Genomic DNA, 21,512 nt, shown 5'->3' on the forward strand with positions numbered 1-21,512 from the left:
ACCCTGGATATCTCGCGAACGTCCACAAAAGAACCCGCGTCGAAATCGATTCGTGGCCTAAAAGTTTAAATCGCCTGACGTCGCTCCGTCGAAACTTTTAACAGGACAAATCCTAAAAGCGCCTAATAAGTATTTTATCTAACTTTGTGTTCACCGTTATGGAACGCCTTAATGACGATGGTAATCGTAAATCAACGTCGATTTGACGTCAGAAGAGCCCTCGTAATCGATTATGACCGGGGTCCGTTTATTGACTTCGTAGAATTTAAAGATAGGGTGGTATTCTCTAGTGTTTGGCAGTAATTATAAATGCAAAAGTATCTAAATGTTAAGTTTCCTTTTGTTGCGAATCGAAATTGAAGGGAATTAATGCGAACAGTTAGGAATTTAATTTCGCTGCCTGCTGATATCTTTGAATGCATTTAGTGGGAGGAGGCAATACGCATGTATCACTCTAAACTGCATCTCACTTAGCATCAGGTGTGATTCCTGTCAAATAAGTATTTTGCTGTAAAGAAAAAAGTAAGATGAGTGATTAGTTATCTACTCGTAGTCGTAGTTTTGTTAACTACTGCTATCATAGCATCGGCTGTACCATTGGGCCATCTCATTAAAGTCTACACGTGCCCAACAAAGTAGTAACACACAAAACTACCCTGCAACGAAGAATTCCGTTAAACCATTACAGCCATAGCATATCATAGATACTAAAATATTCCCAATTGAACCATTGACCCAATGTTCAATATCAAAATCCCCAAGTTGGAGTCACAATCGATAGAATTGATTCCCGAACACAATAAGCCAAATGCACGCGGCGTAAGAGCGGGCCGCATTCACGCCGGCACGGCCAGCTCATAAATCTTGCACGTCAAGTGACGCGGGCGCAGGAGTGTAAGAACATAGACGCCGCGACGCGATGTTCTGCGTGGTTCTGCGCAGTGAGCGCTTAATTTTGAGTTTTAATTTGTTCTAAAATATAGAAATATCTGTCTAAGAATTACTCATTGTTAGCATGATTTTGTGGCCGAGGTCTTGTTATTGGAAATCATAGATGTAGCTATTTGTAGTCTGGACTTTCTCAAAAACGCGCATAAAAAGACCGCTTAGATTTATGAAGTATTGTGCATCGCTAGAGAACTTAACTTAGCGGATTAATAACAAAATAACTGAAACCGTAGTTTTTTTTATCCACAACGAGGAAGCTCTTGGCCTGTATCTCACCTGATGGTAAGTGATGATCAGGCCGAAGGTGGAAGCGAGCTTCACCCGGAATCCTCAACCACAGAGGAACTGGCTATCTTACCTCTTACTGCCGGAACACAACAATGCTGTTAACATTGTCACTTCTCTCTTCTTCCTAGTCGGTACACTGTTGCTAGACTGGTCGTGGCCATCAATTTTGTGAATCACGATGATCTTTGCAATACTACGTCATTCCTCGTGGACTGCAGCTTTCCGGGTACACCGATAAATAATAATTTATTATTATGTTACCTGTATTTTAATATAGAGCCATAACTTCTTCATAAGCTCTACTAAAGATAACCGATTAAGTAAGCGGCCTCTATACGTAAAGTAGTCTACGCGCAGACTGCAGCGGTCAAATCTCTGGGGGTTTCATAAAAAACTAGTAAGAGGAGAATAAAGTTAAATCACTGGGGATTTTATCACGGGAAGAGAATGGGTGTCATGTTCCGCTGGATTTGCAGGATTGATTTTGAAGTTTTCGTAAAATATGTAATACTAGCTTTCCGCCCGCGGCTTCGCCCGCGTGGAATTTTGTCTGTCACAGAAAAACTTTATCGCGCGCGTCCCTGTTTCAAAAACCGGGATAAAAACTATCCTATGTTCTTTCCCGGGACTCAAACTATCTCTATGCCAAATTTCATCAAAATCGGTTGCGAGGTTTAAGCGGGAAAGCGTAACAGACAGACAGACAGACAGACAGACAGACAGACAGACAGACAGACAGAGTTACTTTCGCATTTATAATATTAGTTGGGATTAGTTGGGATTGGGATTAGTTGGGATTGAAACCTTAGGGTGTTTTACATTACAAAATTAGCTAACCATCAACAATTAGCCTAGGCGCAGACCATCGATTTTTCGTCGGCCGATAGTTTAGTCGGGCAGTTGATCAGTATGGGCAATGGGCATGTATGGAAGTGCGCACATTACGCCGATTAGATTTGGCCGATTCTTCATACAATTTGAAATCGGGCACAACTATCGGCCAACTAAAAATTGATGGTCTGCGCCTAGTCTAAGTAACCTATTTGATCGCCATACAAGAGGCAATGCAAAATAGTGCCTACAGCTACGTGGCAAAGTACTGTATTGTCTCCTAGAGTTCCTAGCTCAGATCATTCTATGATCTGAGGTTCCTAGACAATGCAGGTATCTGATTTCGAGTTCGTCATCGCATCGATACCATCTTAAAGTAGTTATTACTCGTAAGTAGATGGTATGACAGGTTTTTAGCCAGTTTATTTCCCACTCGAAAGGACCTAAGCAAGCAATAAGCATCCCTTAGCAATGGGATCAAATAGAAGCTGATGCTGATGAGCTCATTTGGTATAATAACGGTATTAGCCGCTATACCAAAAGTGAAATAACAATAATAAAAGAACAAATAACACTAATAACTTATAAGTTCTTCTCTTATAAGTTTGTAACTTCTGGCTTATAAGCCAGAAGTTACTCAGTTTATTACTGGGAGAAGCGGTTACAGGCGTATAATCCCGCTAATTGTGAGAATCGTTCGGAAACGCAACTTCTGGGCGTAGTGCGTGACTCGATTCATAATCGAGGAGCCATTTTCTTGACTTAGTTTGTTTCGCGCCAAAATGGAGGTCAATGCTGAGTAAGTTAGTGGCTAAAAAAAACTACCTAATGTTCTTATTGCTAGTGCTAAGTTCTTGTTCTTGCTAGATTAGATTGGAGCTGCTATAGGAAAGGTGCCTTTAAGCTTGTTTTAATTAGTTTTATTTGTGAGTTCTTAACAACGTGTTTTGTATCAGAATTCTAGAGTTAGAATGAATAAACAATTTTTTGCAGCTTCACCATCTTCAAAGAAAGCTCGATTTTTTTATTGCTTTAAAAAATAATTCGGAGATTCTTCCACAAGCCTCAGCAGAATGGAAAATGTCTTTGCCCTTTAACAATACATTTTTTTTTTAAATATTATGTCATTTTCCATTTTATTCATACTACGTTCCGTCTTCTGCCGCGGGTTTATGTAGTTTTTATAGCGCCATTAACGTGCACAAACTTCCGAAGTGCGTTAAACGGAGCGGCGACGGTTGTAAATCAACTATTTCGGTTACCAAAAAAGTCGAAATTGCTTTTTTGGTATATTTAGATAAATAAGGATGGTAGGAAGTTAAACTGGCGAAGCGTGTGCATAATAGCAATAAAATGGCAATAAATACATCCATTATATGTTAATATTCTTTAGTTTCCTTGCTAGTAAACGCCTCGACTTCTGGCAGGTGGTTTATGAATTGAAGTAATGTCAACTTGTAAGAAAACTGTATAATCCAGTACAGTACTTAGGTACTAATCATTGTTACATGCATGATAGATAAAGGACACAAGGTTTATTAAAAAAACCTTTCAATAACAACTAAAAAACATTGCAATTTATGTCTTACAGTTGTCCATTCAATTGAAATACTATATTTTACACCCAAAGTTCAAATCCAGCCACCTTTGGTCACTCTAGTATCCTTTTCTCTCCAAATTCACTTATTTCGGCCCAAATTGAATTCTTCGCACGTCGCTTGCTTTATGAAAAATGGGGATAAATAAAAATATTGCACCTTCGCGTTTCAGATCACGTTCGGAGGCGATATGGCATTTCTTATAATAACTGGAGACGGTTTGGGCACAGTGCAGTAACGGACAGTAGCTGTTAGAGATTTCATTTTAAATAAATGCTCAATAATCAGGAATAATGAAGAAAGAAATCGCCAAATTCAGAACTTTTCGATTTTCGAGCCCGAATTAAATATTACCTTCGTATCTTCTAAATATATAAAAAACTGACTGACTGACTGTCTGACATATCAACGCACAGCCTAAACGGCTAAACGTAGGCACTTGAAATTTGAAAGGGACGTTAGGTACGAATACCGTAGAGGTGCACTAAGAAAGGAATTCCCTAAATTCCCACGGGAACGGGCCCCTAAGGGGGTAAAACGGGATCCACGCGTACGAAGTCGCGGCCGGTCGCTAGTCTTAATATATCTCGTAATTTACTGAAAGAGTATTGATTTTCTTAATATGATTTTAGGTAGCTTGCAGGGAGTATGTAATCCATGACTCCTCTACAACAAAGTAAGCTTACCACATTATAACTTTGTTATGGTTTTTTACATTCTCGAGTGTCTGAGTTTTGAGGCTTTTATAAAACGCGGGATTTTAATTAAACGTATGAAGACTTGTATGGTTTTTGCTTTAATCAATGCAGTTGAGATTTTCTGAGATTCGGCGAAGAAGCTGTGAGGTCTGGAACTTCTGAATCCAAATCGTATTAAAAAAAAATTGTATTAATTTTGTACTTGGTGTTACTTGTAAATGTTCTCAAATATGTTGTTTGTGCATTGTTCTGTAATGTTATGATTTTTTTCAGTCTCGTTGGAATTAAGTTTTCATTTGGAAATAAGTAATTTTACATCATGATACAAGTTTTCTTCCATTTGGATGGTAAAGGAGCATGTGACTTAGGAGTTAGGTGCATCCAGTAAGTAGATAACTCCATGCGCCCTATTTAGGTTCTTATTTATTAATTTTCATGCCTCGACTCAAACTCAAGCTTGATTTCTAAACTTTTTAATATCAATTTTAAACCAATCACAGACTCGTACCTTTTCTTGAATAGAGTTTCTTAACTGAGCAGTTGAGCAGCTTTCTAACATGCCAGTATTGTTGTAACCGAACTCCTTTCGTGAAAATAAAAAAAAAGTTTAGCGTTGGTTTCCGGACGTAGAGCAGTGCTAACAAAGGGAATCGAAAAACCGATTAAATCTTGTTTTTTCCGATTCATTCTTTCCTAGTGAGTGACGTTAGGAACGTAGCCGTGACTAAAAAGGCGGTAAGATTTTCCACGAAGAAATGTGTAGAGGCTTCTGTAGAAGTGAACTCTACACTAAAACATTGTGGTCCTTAAGTTAAGAATTTTGCTGTTGTTTTTGAGAGCTTTAAATTAGAGATGAAACGGATATCCGGTAACTATCCGGTAGGCCGGATATCCGGCCTATATTTACTATCCGGCCGGATACCGGATAGTTACTCACTATCCGGCCGGATACCGGATATTAAAAAACTACGACAATTTCCTATTAATAAAATGAAATACATTATTAATCTTTGAGGCAAATATCAATAAAATGGCTTATAATAATGACGGCTTTTATTTACAGCCCAAAAAGTTACATAAAAGCCATATTAAAACCTTTTAAAAAACTAATTTCTTTTTCTAAGCTATTCACTCTAATGATTACGTAAATAGTAAATATCTGTTAATGTCCAAATATTGCCAAATAAAATGAGCGATCTTTTTTTCACTGCTGGTCTGATGACATGATGCAGTTCAGTCAGATTACGCAGCAAGTAAACTAATTTAATTTTCGCTATTCAATCACACACTCACGATGGCAACCGAAATCGCCCGAATTGATCTGCCCCCTAGACAAGTCGCAAAATCTGACATTCTATTCGGATGGATTCAATTTTCGAAAAGTGTGACTTGTCTTTAGTCTACTGGACCCACTGATCGCGTTCGAAGCACTTGTGCGGCGCTTAACTCGTCATGACATGCAACGAGACAATGGGCCAACTATCCGGCCGCCGGATATCCGGCTATCCGGCCTAGCAGATGGCCGGATATCCGGTATCCGGTATCCGGCCAAACAACTATCCGTTTCATCTCTACTTTAAATCTTATTTTACTCACATCAGCCAAGATTTTAAACTCATTGATAAACTGTAAAAAAATTAGTTTTGGGATAAATGTGTACCTACATTTCTGGTTCAGGAAGTAGGTACTCAACGTATTTTAGTATTATTTATTTGAACTTATCTGTCATCTGGGGTACATTTGTTATTCCGATAAATTAGGTATGTAGATTTTAACGTATCTCGAGAAATCTACTGGACGCGTCCTACTTAAGTGGATGAATCTGGTTAATTGGTCTTCCTCTTGAAGAAAATCGTGAATGCTGAAGCCCGTTAATTTGGAAAAAGTCGCGGGCATAACTAGTTAATAAAAATTATAACCGCAAAGCTGCTCTACGCATGCCATGTTCCGCACATCTCGGCGAAATTCATTAAAAAAGTTGCGTTACCGCTGCTTGTTCAACTCAGTAATAAACTTTGACGTATTCGTAATAAGGCTCGCATTTATTCATAGACGAGTCTCCTTTAATATGCAGACTGTGAGCTTTAAACTTGAATTTATTAGGATCGTTTTTGATTAATTAGAGCGGTTATTTTATGAGTAGGGCTTTGAAGAGCAAATTAAAAATTTATTTTCACAAGTGTAATATGAAAAGTTTTCAATGTTACAATATTTTAGTGTAGGTTCCGTAAATCAGATAGTATCGAAACATTATGTATTATTAGTCAGCGTAAAATCTGGGGGCACGGCAGTGCCCCCACCAAGTCGAGCAAAAAAGCGGCACGGCCGTACCATCCTTTTCTCGAAGCAATTCAGGTCATTTTCGACCGCCTGTAACTTCGTTGTGGATAAAACTAGAAGGCTGAATTTTCATTAGCTATGCAGGCATTGTAAAGACACGGTATATTTAAAATTTCATTCAATTTGAACCAGTAGTTTAAGAATTATAACGGGTCAAAGTTACTTAATTTTGTCACTCACTGACTGACTCACCGATCATCAAAACTCTAAGGCACTTCTAGCAGACCTAGAAGCTTCAAATTTGGAATATAAGTAGTGTTTGGTGTATGAACCAAGGAAAAACTAAAATATTTGGGGGCACGGTAGTGCAACCGCCAAGTCGAGTAAAATTTTTCAATTTCGGTCCAGTTTTCTAGATACATAACTGCTGTCTACAAAATACAAAAAGAAATGAGATCCCATCAAAAACAATACTTGTCAAAAAAACCAAGTCTCGCAACTCAGTTGTTCTACGGTAAAAAGTTGTGAGATCCATGTAATACCAAGTCCAGGCCAGGAAATCTTTAACGTTTTACATAAATATATTGACTTGGTCATCGCATGAAAACACGTGTAAATAAAATTATTTAGTGCGATGGCCAAGTCAATAATTTATGTAAAACGTTAAAGATTTCCTGGCCTGGACTTGGTATTACATGGATCTCACAACTTTTTACCGTAGAACAATTGAGTTGCGAGACTTGGTTTTTTTGACAAGTATTGTTTTTGATGGGATAATTCCTGTCTCGAGTTTTCTCGGGTCTCGAGTCTTTTAATGAAAACTGTTGAAATCGGTTGAAATTTAATAAAAAACAGTTTTTTTTTAATCTAATATACCTACTCTTATGCACAACAATCAATATTATAATTTAGTACCACTTATTTTGGTAAAAAAAGGACAAAAAATAAAATCTTCTTTCATAATTAATGTTTACTAATAATGATATCAAAAGTCATAAAGTCGCGTGTACTTTAAGGATAAATAACAATAAAAATCTAGAGCTACAATTGAATCACTTGTTTTCTAAAGAACACAAGTCCAAATAGCAAAATTGCGATAAATAGTTTTTTTATGAACAAAAAAAAAACTTTTTATTAAATTTTTAAATTTCTCACAGATATAAACTTTACGAGGAGGCACGAGTACCTAACCTAACGTCTGTTAGGTAAGGTAACTGTCTAGTTAACAAATTTTTCAATCTTTAAATCAGTCAGAGTTAAACATACATAATAAATATATCATACTCGTTGGTGAACATTATTACTTAGTTTCGATTGAGATCATTACTTGCAAATCAAATCAGTTAAAAAAGGAAAGACTAAGCCAGTCTAAAAGCAACGTTGACCTATTAAATAATTAAAAACTTACTTTTGTCTAAGAAAATAGGATTTCAAGAATATTAAAGCTTCAAAATCGAAACTCGAGAATTCTCGAGCTCCGGTTATTTTTTTCTCGTCTCGAATGAAGCCAAATTTCTCGAGTTTTCTCGAGTTCGAGAAAGCTCGAGCAGAAACCCTAGTACTATTATAACTAAGAACTATGAACGCTTGAATCCAGCCTGCAGTTATTTTTAACCTCAGTAAAATAACTTTTTCAAATTCCCCTGCCCTGTCTTAGGCATCACAATCCGCCCTACTACTAGTAAGGTGACTAAAGTAACTGTGGCCATAGCATAGAGATAACAGACAGCTCATAGTTATAAAATCTTTACTCATTTTCCATACAAAATGCATAGCGCTGAGTAGGATGAATCTGAACGCAAAGAAAGACTCCGTAGGATTATATCATGTCTTCTTAAGTCTCCCTGGCTAGTTGCCACTATTTTACCTAAGTCTGTCGCCGTAACAAACATTGTTAACTAAATTGTTTTGTTCGGGTAGTGAGAGCTTAGATAGTCAGTTCCTCTGTGGTTGAGGATTCCTGGTGAAGCTCGCTTCCACCTTCGGCCTGATCATCACTTTCCTTAAAAACTCATAAAACTCATTTATTTATGCAAGTAGGCTTTTAAAAAGCACTTGTACAAGTACCAGTATTAACCCTACCACTGCTTCGGGACAATAAATGGGACAGTGCTGAGAAGAAGCAGCGCAAGAAACTCAGTCACTATTTTCAGTCTCTTTTTCAAGGGTTTACAGACTAAAATGTACATAGTTATAAATATTTATGCGAGCTAGGCAGTTAAGCATCCCAAACATTTTTATCTTTTAAATAATCATCGACTTTATAGTAACCCTTTTTCATTGAGTTACTTTTAATGCAGGGTTCGAAAATATCCGATATTTATGATATATATCCGATATACACCACTAAATTTTTATCTAGACTACTATGGGCGACGGTAATCACTTACCATCAGGTGATCCGTCTGCTCGTTTGCCTCCTGTCACAAAAAAAAAATGACCTGGCTGTTCTGTCTTGTCTTCTCCCATCCGGTGGTCAAGCAGCATTTCAAAGGCCGCTAATCTGCAGACGACTGTCGATGGCTATCGTTAACCAGAACCACCTGCGGCTAATTGTGCGCGGGCGCAGGACGACGCGCGTTTTTGTCCCAAGACGTTTTAATTAATACTGGCACGTAAGGGCGAATTCCCACGGCAATACAGTTTTGCATGGTCCCGCAAAAAACATACTTTTTAAAATATTATTAGGATTTGTTTTTTTTTTTCACTAATTACTAATACTCCCGTTAGCCCCTCGTGGTAAGCTAAATATGCTTGTGTTACGAGTGGGCTCACTACAATAGTCGAACGGCGGTGGGATTCGAACCCGCGTTCTTTGAATCTCGAGTCGGCCAGTCTGACCCCTTCACCGTTCGGCTATCATGGCTCTAAATATTATGTTTGTTTGAAATTCAGATTACACAGATCGCTTTTTTACAGGATACTGCAAACGCGATGTTAGTGTGAACGTTATTATTAAAACACGTATACTTACTACTAAACGGGATCCTCCAAAAACAGTTTCTGCAAAAAACGGGATGTCCAGGCCTAGAAGCAAGCCACGATTGTGCGCAGGACCACGCGCGAATTAATTTGTCCCGCGATCTTTTAATTAATACCACCACATCAGACTACTAATTTTTGTTGTAAAATACAACCAATTACAAGTACATAAGGTGCTATGTTTACTTTAATGTGCAAGTTTTTCTTGCATTTCCGATTTGGTGGCAAATATTTGTCGTGGGAATGTCTTGCTAGAAGTTATGCGGAGTTGCTTTATGTATTTAATGAGGGAGTTGATGCTTTTTGTTACAACAACAGGCTGCTTCGATGTAGTTGATAAATAAAAATCATTTAGTTAATTTCAATGTACGAGTAGTTTAAAAATTACTTTTGTTTTCAAATAGGGGGACAAGCGGATGTGGGTCACTCACAAATCGTGTCATGCTCTGGGGCGGGACCACCTTAAAGTAGGTACATATAATAGATACGAAAGAAATGTATAAAATATGTATATAATTGTAGACTTAGTTAAAAAAAATGTATATCTATAGTTTTGTTGTAAACATTAATTCAAAGTGGTCCCGCCGGAGAGCATACTCCCTAGCGGGACCACCTAGAAGATTTCGTTACTGAAGGTTTCTGAATTCGTTTATAAGACCATAAAAATGTATATTAAATGTATACAAATCTGCTATACTCAATTAAGGCTGAGTTGCACACCATCTTACTTTAACTTTGACAAACGTCAAAAATCTGTCAAACTACATACAAAAAGCACTGTTTATTGTTATTGTTACGGTTAAAATAAGATGGTGCAACTCATCCTAAGTGTTGCTCCGAAAACCGATATTGATAGGTAAATGATTAAAATGATATTCGCTTCGGCTCAGCTCTGCGAGGTATCAAAAGAAATAAGCCCAATGTTATAAAAACTAAAGTATTCCTAATAAAAAGTACCAAAATGACCTGTATTTATCTCCGGAACGTGGAGTTTTTAATCAAACACGCCCAAGCACCTTTTTATACAGATTTTTTCACCTAAAACCGGCATAAAATATCCGTGCACGTTCCAAGTACATTTCATTCACTTTCCGTTCGCTAAGCAGGTCCTGAATTTCAAAGAGGTCGTCCCAGCCTATTCCCTAGGCTGGGCTGGAGTCAATTTTCTATTTTTGCCAGTGTAGGGTTGCCAGGTAGCCGGACATGTTTGGCTTTTTACGGTCTTGTTCGGCCTGTCCGGCTTTTGTTAGGCTTTTTATGTGGCTGCTGCGCCAAGCTAAAGTCGAGAATATCAGGCGCACGCATCAGGATGTTAGGCAAAAAATGATGGTAGTACTCACTCGTGAGCTATGATACTAATTGCACTTCCCCCCCCCGTGCCATGTCCGGCTTTTAGGGTAAAATGTCCGGCCAAATTGAAGCACAGAGTCCGGCTTTTGTGTTTTTTTTTTTTTTATCCACAACGAGGAAGCTCTTGGCCTGTATGTACCTGATGGTAAGTGACGATCAGGCCGAAGGTGGAAGCGAGCTTCACCCGGAATCCTCAACCACGGAGGAACTGGCTATCTTACCTCTAACTGCCGGAACACAACAATGCTGTTAACATTGTTGTTATGGCGACAGACTTAGGTAAGATGGTGGTAGCTAGCCAGGCGGACTTAGAACAAGCCCTACCACCAACCAAACCGAACAGAAAAATCTGCCCCCACTGGGAATCGAACCCGGGACCTCTGCGTCTGAAGCAGGTGGTCTTACCACTAGACCACAGAGGCGGTCAAAAGGCGGTTTTTGGACCTGGCAACCCTATACCAGTGGCGACCTCTTGGCCTGTACGTGAACTGAACATTAACCTCCTGGGGCCCGGGAATATTTTTTATCGTGAATTCATATGAAAACTATCCAAATCGTATTAATAATTGATATAATTATCTTAAAAAATAAAATAAAAAAAATTATCTGGAAAACGGCAATTTTCTCAATGTCATATATTTATGACATCGGTTCCCAATGTCAACGATTTTTTTGTTTCATGTACAGGATGTCCCGTAATAAATAGCACAAAATTAATTCCTAATTTAGTTTCTTGACTACCTACAACGAATTTGAATCGATTTTTGAAATATATTGAGTTTCCAAATTTTTTTTTTGTTTATTTTTAATTTTTTTTCTGCCTGTACTTAGATTTTTCTATGCAGTGGATGCAAATATTAATATTTTTTAAGTATTTTTTCGTTACAATGTAGCTAGATAGATTCTTTATCAAGTTTTATGTCGTGTTTGGGCAATAACATTGCATCTCTATTTTTTTTAAATAGTATTTAAAAATTTTATTGCATTTCATTTGGATGACTCAAATTAAAAAATCCTCTTGATAAAAAAATGCATCACACCGAAGTGTAATTGACATTAAGTGATGTAGATAAGGTCAATAGCAATAATAAAAATTAAAAAACAATTTGATTAAGGGCCTAATGAAATTATTTTAAATTTATAAAAAAAAATCAAAGTGACTTCAGGTGTTGATAATACTTTTGGGCCGACTTTACCAGTAAAATCGAGTTTTGAGTGTTCTAATATGTTATATTCGCATATATCTACTTAAACAAATATGAAAATAATATCAGATTGTATGCTATATAATAGAAAATGTATAATGTCATACAGGTATTACACTGGGCTCTGTCAGTTTACACTAGTAATTGGGACCTCATGTAATACCTGTATGACATTCAGATTTCACCATGGTTTTCGTAGTTTTCATACGTATTTCCACAATCAGTGATACTCAGATAATAAAACAGTTCAAATTCCAAAACGAATAATAACAAAGGCTTATAGAAATCGTTCATATTTTAGTAAAAATCTCACTATTACTAACCACTTGTTCCCGGTCGCGGCGCCGTCGCTAGTTCAATTAAAGATAAAAAAATATAAATGTCACTTCACTGGCCAATCACAGCTAAGAATGATGGACAGAAGCATCATCTAACTAACTAACGTAAAAGTTCTGGTAAATTTCAACAGATAGCGCTGATTTTTATTTTTTTGTTTTATGTAATAAATATATGACGCCAGGCCCCAGGAGGTTAATACTAAGTAAGCTTTTCAAACGGGTCGTAGGGGCTGAATCTCTACGTAAAATATTAGGATGTGGGATTCAAATTCAAATTCAAATAATTTATTTGTGAAACACAGGTAAGGAGTATGATGTACAAACAAAATATGTGTTCAAGCCGTGATCAGCCTTGTCGGCATACAAATGTTAAAGCGTGATTTTAAGTATAATATTACGTTATAGAAAATTCGGTGTATTTATTTAGAAAAAGTGTTGGTGCCTATTAGGAGTCAAACATTTCGGTATTTGTTTTTCTGTGTAAGGATTTTTTATTTCATTTTGTTTTATAGCAATAGCAACCTTGTAAACTATCGTCATTATCATCTTTCCCAATTACTTACAAATTTTAATATTGGCATTGGAAGTTATCATCACTTGGTAAAAAGGTCAAATCCCTGAAGTAAACATATACTCTTATCCACTATTTTAAATAAACAACTTGCAAAAAACGAACTGCCTAACGGGAATCGAACCAAGGGTAACCTAAGGGTAGTACCTACTACCCAACATTGATGAAATAATCCGCGAAAGGTCGTAGGTTCAATCCGCCTGAGGCAGTTAGATTTTTTCAAGTTTAAGAAGCGACTCTAATCGCTAAGAAATTTTAATAATTAATGTGAAAGTTATCAAATAGAATTAAGTGTGCTGTAAAATATGCAGGAAACCAATTAAAAAATCACTTAAATCACAAAATTTGGGGTAAAATCCGCATCCAACTGGCGAGCAGGCGAATAAATTCAAAAGGTCCCGAAATAAACTTTACGATTGAGTCGCGAACGGCGCATAATTGTTTAATTAAAGCTATACTACAGCCATTTAAATTCATTCCGCATTTGATATTCGACTTGACATAGATCAAATAGCACAGCCAGTTGACTTGCAGACAAATAAAGACATCCTCTTCTACATATTACTGACCGCGACTGAGTTTCTTGCGCTGCTTCTTCTCAGCACTGGCCCATTTATTGTCCTGAAGCAGTGGTAGTGTTCATATTGGGACGTGTAAAAATAATGTTTAAAAGCCTACTTGCATAGAAAAATGAATTTTATGAGTTTTTTAGTCGGCTGAACAGGTCGGCTTACAATTTGTATGAACATTTCCAAATTCTTACGGGTTGGTTTTTTTGCGGGACACTGCAAACGAGTGGTTGTCTAAATGTTAGTATTACAACTCGTAACTAAACTGGATCCTGCAAAAAACGGCTAAAGAAAGAAAGAAAGAAAATCTTTATTTGACAACATAAATAAATACATTCATACCATTTTAATAAATTACAAACATTACATCAGAAGGAGAAAGAGAAAAAAAAAATATGTTGTCAAAAAGGTCACTCACTCAGTAGGTAACGTCTTGGCGGAGCTAAAGGTTCTGAGAGCCAAGTTCTTTACAATAAACTTTACAGTTTTTTTGCTATTCTCTTTTAGACTTGACTGGCTGTTCTCCCCGGCTATGCTTGAAGCATTAAACAATTAATCCCGCCGAAAGGCACAAACAAAATAATCACTAAATACTAATGGAAATGGACTCGTTTTAGTTATTAAAATCTCGGGTTACGCTCGCTTCGTTTTTCGTCCTTTTGATGCGCCACAGAGATGCGTCTCGCAGACGTAGAGTCGAAATAAAAGAAATAATGAGTACAAAGATCGCCTAGTTATTAAGCGAGACCAGTATATCGTAAGAAGTTATAGTAGTCTTTATTAGTTTAATAATATTTTTCTTTTTCTCTAATTATCAGCGATGAACTAGAGTATTTTTGGCCGAAGAAGAAGGCACATTGTCAATCAATATCATGTTCTCATAAAGACACGAGCTTCATAATTTTATTTATAAGTCCTCTATGTCTCACTTTGCTGTGTGGGACAAATAAAACAAGACTTAAGTATTCTCTTGCATTCATAACGTATTTTATCCAAAACCAAATTACTTAGCAAAACATAATTCTGAAATCATATTGTCTAATATGATAAATTAATGTTTTAAAGCTTTCATACATTCAGAGCACTTTCCCATTTATGTCTAATCCAATTAAATAGAAATTTAATTTTGCTTTTGGATTCGTTCAGAACGAAAAGTCGTAACAAACGCAACTTTATGGCGTTATCTGCTTATTTCGCATTATAAACCTAAATGGCTGTGTTATTAAGTTCAAATTTAAATTGCTTGTTTGAAATTAGTGATGCTAAATAGCTCGTATTTATAGTCGCTAGTTTATCGATAGTTTAGTTTGATTTTATAAATATATCGATACCGATATTGTTCAGACNTAAATATGGTAATAAATTTAAGGTAGGTAATATAAAATTAGCAAGCACCTTTCTTGTTACAAAATTTTGTTGACCAGTGATAATTTAAACAAGTGTTTAACGGGCGTTTAATTTTTTGTAATAAGCCCTAATATTTTTAGTACCCATTTTACCTTTTTTTTACAACTTTTTAACTGTTATGTCTACATTTACTTTCCGTGAATTCAAAGCTTAGCAACTCTCTAACACCGTCTTATTCATAATGTAACTGTTACTGCTAGAACTAGTTGGAAGTTCCGCGGCCGTTCGGGGCGGGTTTTCCACATTACGCCCGCCCTACGCCCGCGGCGGGCGGAATTTTTAATCGTCACTAATTTTTGTTACGCAGATGTTTTCCGTCCGTTTGAATGTTTTATATTTTGAAAGGATTACAGTTTTCATTTGTGTTATGAGTTATGCTGGAGCCAGTGCAAATGAAAAATATTTGTCGTAAACATTTTTGCAACGGGTTTCGCATATTTTAGTCGTTGCTTTTAGTTCCTTTGATGTTTTTCTCATTAATCATCGCATATTAGGCCTGTCGCGTTATTTGTATTTATTGATGAGAAATTACGACTTTTTAAAATATTTCGCTGGTATTCGGCATTATTTCTGTTTCGTTAAGTCCTAAGTTTGTAGGGAAATTGGTTGGTGTGATGTTTGTGATTAGCATAGCTACTCGTATTTACTAGATTATTGCCAATAGTTAATTACTCAGAATGTCTTCAAGTCATGTTCTGTTAGAAAGTCTAATCTAGTTACATGCTTCAAAATCAAAATTATCTTTATAGTATAGACTAATTAAAATTAGTACCTACTTACAAATCGTCAAATGCTCTTAAGGAGCCTATACATGTCTCATTCTTTTTTTGCCCTACCAGCGCTTCGAGACAAACTTCTATGTAGTAGTGTAATGTTACAGTTACAGAATTAATATCGGTAAATATGACCCAAACTACCAGGAAATGACTGTGCAGTAACGTAAATACTGAAATTCATCAGAACTGATAGTGACTTGAAGACGTTACAAACAGAGAGGCTGCAGTATTACAGTACTAGCTTTTGCCCGCGGCTTCACCCGCGTGAAATTTAGTGCCACAGATTCGCATATGTTAATTTGGGTTACAAATAATAATACTGTAAAGTTTCAACCAAATACGTTCAGTAGTTTTTGCGTGAAAGAGTAGCAAACATCCACACAAACTTTCACCTTTATAATATTAGTAGGATTAATAAAATAGTACCTAAGGTTTGCCTCTACCTACTAAGCATTATGAAATTTGTCAATAACACCTTCATATACAACAGAAGTCCCCCAACAAAAAGCCACGTAGCACACTTCACGCGACGCGAACGCCGTAAACAAAATTACCGTAACCACATTGGAAGTGACCGCAACTTCGCGCCGTCCCGCGGGAGCCGTCCCGCTGTCCCGCCGATAAGGCACGTGCAATCGCGGGAATAACTTGTCCCGCTAACTCGCGAAGATAGTTACCGCCGCGAGGGACGTGTTCTTATTTTGTGAGAGTATTTTCGTTCTGTATGTACATTTGCTTACCACTTTTGCTTAACCGCTTGAGTCTCAGACGGCATTAATTAATGTCATAACAATTGATTATCTATTGTGTCTAGATTCGCGGGCCTTGAAGGATTAAAGAGTTTCATTCCTAGACTATCGCCCTCACTAACATTACTATGAAGTCTCACAGTGCGCGTGGACGTACAGGGTGACATACGCACCAATCACAGAGCTCTATTCAACGCTGTGCGTTTCATTTGCCGCTTCACTTAAGCAAGCATCATTTGTGAATACGGGCGAATGTTACTCAGTCAGGATACTTGTGACTTAGGTTGCTAAGTGTCTAACTTTATGAGCCCTATCTGTGCTATTGCACTTGGCTCAATGAGACGGCTCATTAAAATACCCTTTGAAGCATTAATCTTTAAACAGTTCTATCAATTCAAAGTGTTAGATGTCACTCTGACTTAATTAACATAATATTTAACTGGCATGAGATTTAACTTGCCTGTGACGGTGGATAGATTGCGAGCCTTGTAATATTTGTTCAACTTGGTTTACACATAACACATAGTGCCTAGGTACCCACTTCTATCTTTATTTAAAATCTTTATTCCACACAAAAATGCGGTACAAAATACGAACTTAATCTCGTGTGGTATTCTCTACCAGTTAACCTTTAGGCCAAACAGAGAATCAGTCAAAACAGTTTTCAGTGTGCCTACCATGAGTTTACGTTAGGTGTGCTCGCTAGCGACTGCGTAAAAAAATGACATTTAAATGTATGACATATTGTGCAGCGCCCCTAGCGGCTACTTTCAAGAAATAAAATCTTCTTAGAATTTTTTGACGTATTCGCTAGCGAGCTCACCTAACGTAAACTCATGGTAGGCACACTGTTGCTCTCTACCGATACGCAAGTCAAAACACATCCAAGTTAAGTCAGCGCCTTAAAGTATAAGAAATAAAATAAACGCCGAAGCATTTGTATGAGTTGAATTCAAGAGTAACTTCTCCAAAGACTATAACTCTGAAGAATTTCGCGATGTAGAAAATATCTTTTGTAGACACTAAAATCCGAAGTATGTACAGCTTTTCAGCATAGGTATATGGAGTAGTGCCGCCAAGTTATTTTTTACTGTAAGTTTGTTATCGATAGTTTTGAAGTAGGTAGATTCGCTAGCATACTCGTACTAGTACTACAAAATGACGCTTTTCTTGATGTAGATTTTAAACTTAACTTCATTTAACTTTTTTTACACAAATTCTTTTGTCAGTGTTCAGATGTGGAATTGTGTAAAGCAATCGTAATCATTTGACAGTTCATAACGTACGATTATTCTGTCAAACGCTTTGTATAACTGAACGTACGTTATGAACTGTCAAATTATTACGATTGCTTTACACAATTCCACCTCTGGTCATGGTACTTGTTACTTGACAAGAGTGAAATCAAGTTTCTGGAATTCTATTTGTTAAAAAATAGAATCACTGCATATTTATGCGGCTTCACCAACTCCTTAGAGTCTTTCTTATATCACATACTCGTAATGTTAGAACAATTCTATTCTCAAATAAAGATTTCGATTTAAACTATCGATACTAATCGACATCGACAAACTTTTCTCGTCCCTAGCGCACAATGTTCCTAAAACACGATAAGGCCACTCGTCGCCCGGGGCTCGGGTATTCAATCCCACATAGTTTGAAAAAGAATTTCCACTCGAACATGAAAATATTATTTTCAAAATAACCACTGCATTTTTGCCTATTGGATTTTTTTCAGTCGGTGCGAGTGTTTGGTGTTTGGCCGCGGACAATATCGATAAAGTGGGTATAGTTTCAATCGTTGTCGATGTGAAATAAGTTTATTTTTCAAATTGAAAGTGTTATGAATTCGTTTATGAATTTAGTGTAAAATCATTAGCGTTGATGCGCTTTCAGTTCACATGGTTCAGTGATGCTTCCATTGTATGTCGGTCCAGATTTAAGTATTTGTACCTCAACGATGGTTTTCAGTAGACAATCAATAGTTCATTGTGGTAAACCTTGCACGAGGCCTTTGTCCAGCAGTGGACGTCATTTGGCTGAAACGTACGGACGAATCAATATTATTCGGCTGTATGCAATCAAATCTCTCTAACCTCCTTACTAATAAAAAGTAACCTAGGATGAACACTGGATTAAAATGACATTTCCATTCTAAATGAGGGTGTAGCTTTTATTAATAAGGGGGTAAAAGTTTCGGTACCCAAATAATATTAGCAATAGTATTAGTTGCTAAATCAAACAAAGAGATCACTAAGCAGTCATTAAAAAAACTTCGCGACGACACCGCCCGGAGTTTATCNATACCCTTCCAGTTTTTAATTTACTTTTAAATTATAAGTAAATGACTTGTACTTTGTTAAATAAAACGGTTGTCATAATTAAAGGCACTAATTAAAAATTATACATAAGAAACTGATTCCTCAATTACAGGAACAACGGAAATTGTGTCTTTTTGTTATTTTATGATAAAAATGTTATAATACACATTTTCAGCTCAGAGCTTTTCTTACACCTAATTAGAATACGTAAATATTCAATATTAAATATTAAATTCCACCTAAAAAAATGTTCAATGAAAATTTTATCACTTTGTATATTGGGGTATGTCATACCCCACCTGGTACGGGACGTAACTTTTAGTCACCTCGTACACGGAGGGTTAAACACACGTTGAACATTGGTTTATAATGACATTTCAACTAAAATAGAAAGACGCGGGTCTTAACGCGACATTTATGACCGAGTTACATTATGTACTCTTACGGCTTGACGTTACATTCGATATGAAATAACAATTTAAACAAGTGTTTAACGGGCGTTTAAATTTTTGTAATAAGCCCCAATATTTTTAGTACCTAAGAATTTTTTACCTTTTTTTACAACTTTTTAATTGTTATGTCTACATTTACTTTCCGTGAATTCAAAGCTTAACAATTCCCTAGCACCTTCTTATTCATAATGTAACTGTTACTGCTAGAACTAGTTGGAAGTTCCGGGCCGTTCTGGGGCGGGTTATCCACATTACGCCCGCCCTACGCCCGCGGCGGACGGAATTTTTAATCGTCACTAATTTTTGTTACGCAGATGTTTTCCGTCCGTTTGAATGTTTCATATTTTGAAAGGATTACAGTTTTCATTTGTGTTATGAGTTATGCTGGAGCCAGTGCAAATGAAAAATATTTGTCGTAAACATTTTTGCAACGGGTTTCGCATATTTTAGTCGTTGCTTTTAGTTCCTTTGATGTTTTTCTCATTAATCATTGCATAATAAAGTCTGTCTCGTTATTTGTATTTATTGATGAGATTTTGCTGGTATTCGGCATCATTGTACCTATTTGTTTCGTTATGTCCTAAGGTTGTAGGGTACGAGGAAATTAGTTAGTGTTGATGTTTGTGATTAGCATAGCTACTCGTATTTACTAGATTATTGCTAATAGTTAATTACTCAGAATGTCTTCAAGTCATGTTCTGTTAGAAAGTCTAATTTAGTTACATGCTGCAAAATCAAAAGTATCTTTATAGTATAGACTAATTAAATTAGTACTTACAAATCGTCCAATGTTCTTAAGGAGCCTATACATGTCTCATTCTTTTTTTGCCCTACCAGCGCTCCGAGACAAACTTCTATGTAGTAGTGTAACGTTACAGTTACAGAATTAATATCGGTAAATATGACCCAAACTACCAGGAAATGACTGTGCAGTACGTAAATACTGAAATTCATCAGAACTGATAGTGACTTGAAGACGTTACAAACAGAGAGGCTGCAGTATTACAGTACTAGCTTTTGCCCGCGGCTTCACCCGCGTGAAATTTAGTGCCCACAGTGCATAAATTATAGCCCATATGTTAATTTGGGTTACAAATAATAATACTGTAAAGTTTCAACCAAATACGTTCAGTAGTTTTTGCGTGAAAGAGTAACAAACATCCACACAAACTTTCACCTTTATAATAAGTATTAGTAGGATTAATAAAATAGTACCTAAGGTTTGCCTCTACCTACTAAGCATTATGAAATTTGTCAATAACACCTTCATATACAACAGAAGTCCCCCAACAAAAAGCCACGTAGCACACTTCACGCGACGCGAACGCCGTAAACAAAATTACCGTAACCACATTGGAAGTGACCGCAACTTCGCGCCGTCCCGCGGGAGCCGTCCCGCTGTCCCGCCGATAAGGCACGTGCAATCGCGGGAATAACTTGTCCCGCTAACTCGCGAAGATAGTTACCGCCGCAAGGGACGTGTTCTTATTTTGTGAGAGTATTTTCGTTCTGTACATTTGCTTACCACTTTTGCTTAAAGAGTTTCTTTCCTAGACTATCTCCCGTATCACTAACATTACTATGAGGTCTCACAGTGCGCCTGGACGCACAGGGTGACATACGCACCAATCACAGAGCTCTATTCAAGGCTGTGCGTTCCATTTGCTGCTTCACTTAAGCAAGCATCATTTGTGAATACGGGCGTATGTTACTCAGGACACTTGTGACCTAGGTTGCTAAGTGTATAACGTTATGAGCGCCTATCTGTGTTATTGCACTTAGTTCAATCAGACGGCTCATTAAAATACCCTTTGAAGCATTAATTTTCAGACTGTTCTATCAAATAAAAACATAGATGTCAACCTAATTAATTCTACATGAGATTTATCTTGCCTTGACGGTGGATAGATCCTTGTAATATTTTTTTAACTTGGTTTGCACATTGATAGTGCCTAGGTACCAATTTATATATTTGTTTCAAATCTTTATTACACACAAAATTGCGATACAAAACGCGAACTTAATACCGTGTGGCATTTTCTATCAGTAACGTTTAGGTCAAACAGATAATTTGGGCACACATGGATAGTTTCTACTAAGTAAAACAGATTAGCAATACAGTTTTCAGTTGCTCTCTACCGATACGCAA

This window comes from Ostrinia furnacalis, unplaced genomic scaffold, assembly GCF_004193835.3.
Source record: "Ostrinia furnacalis isolate ACB-3 unplaced genomic scaffold, ASM419383v2 OfSCF3453, whole genome shotgun sequence".
Lineage (NCBI taxonomy): Eukaryota > Metazoa > Arthropoda > Insecta > Lepidoptera > Crambidae > Ostrinia > Ostrinia furnacalis.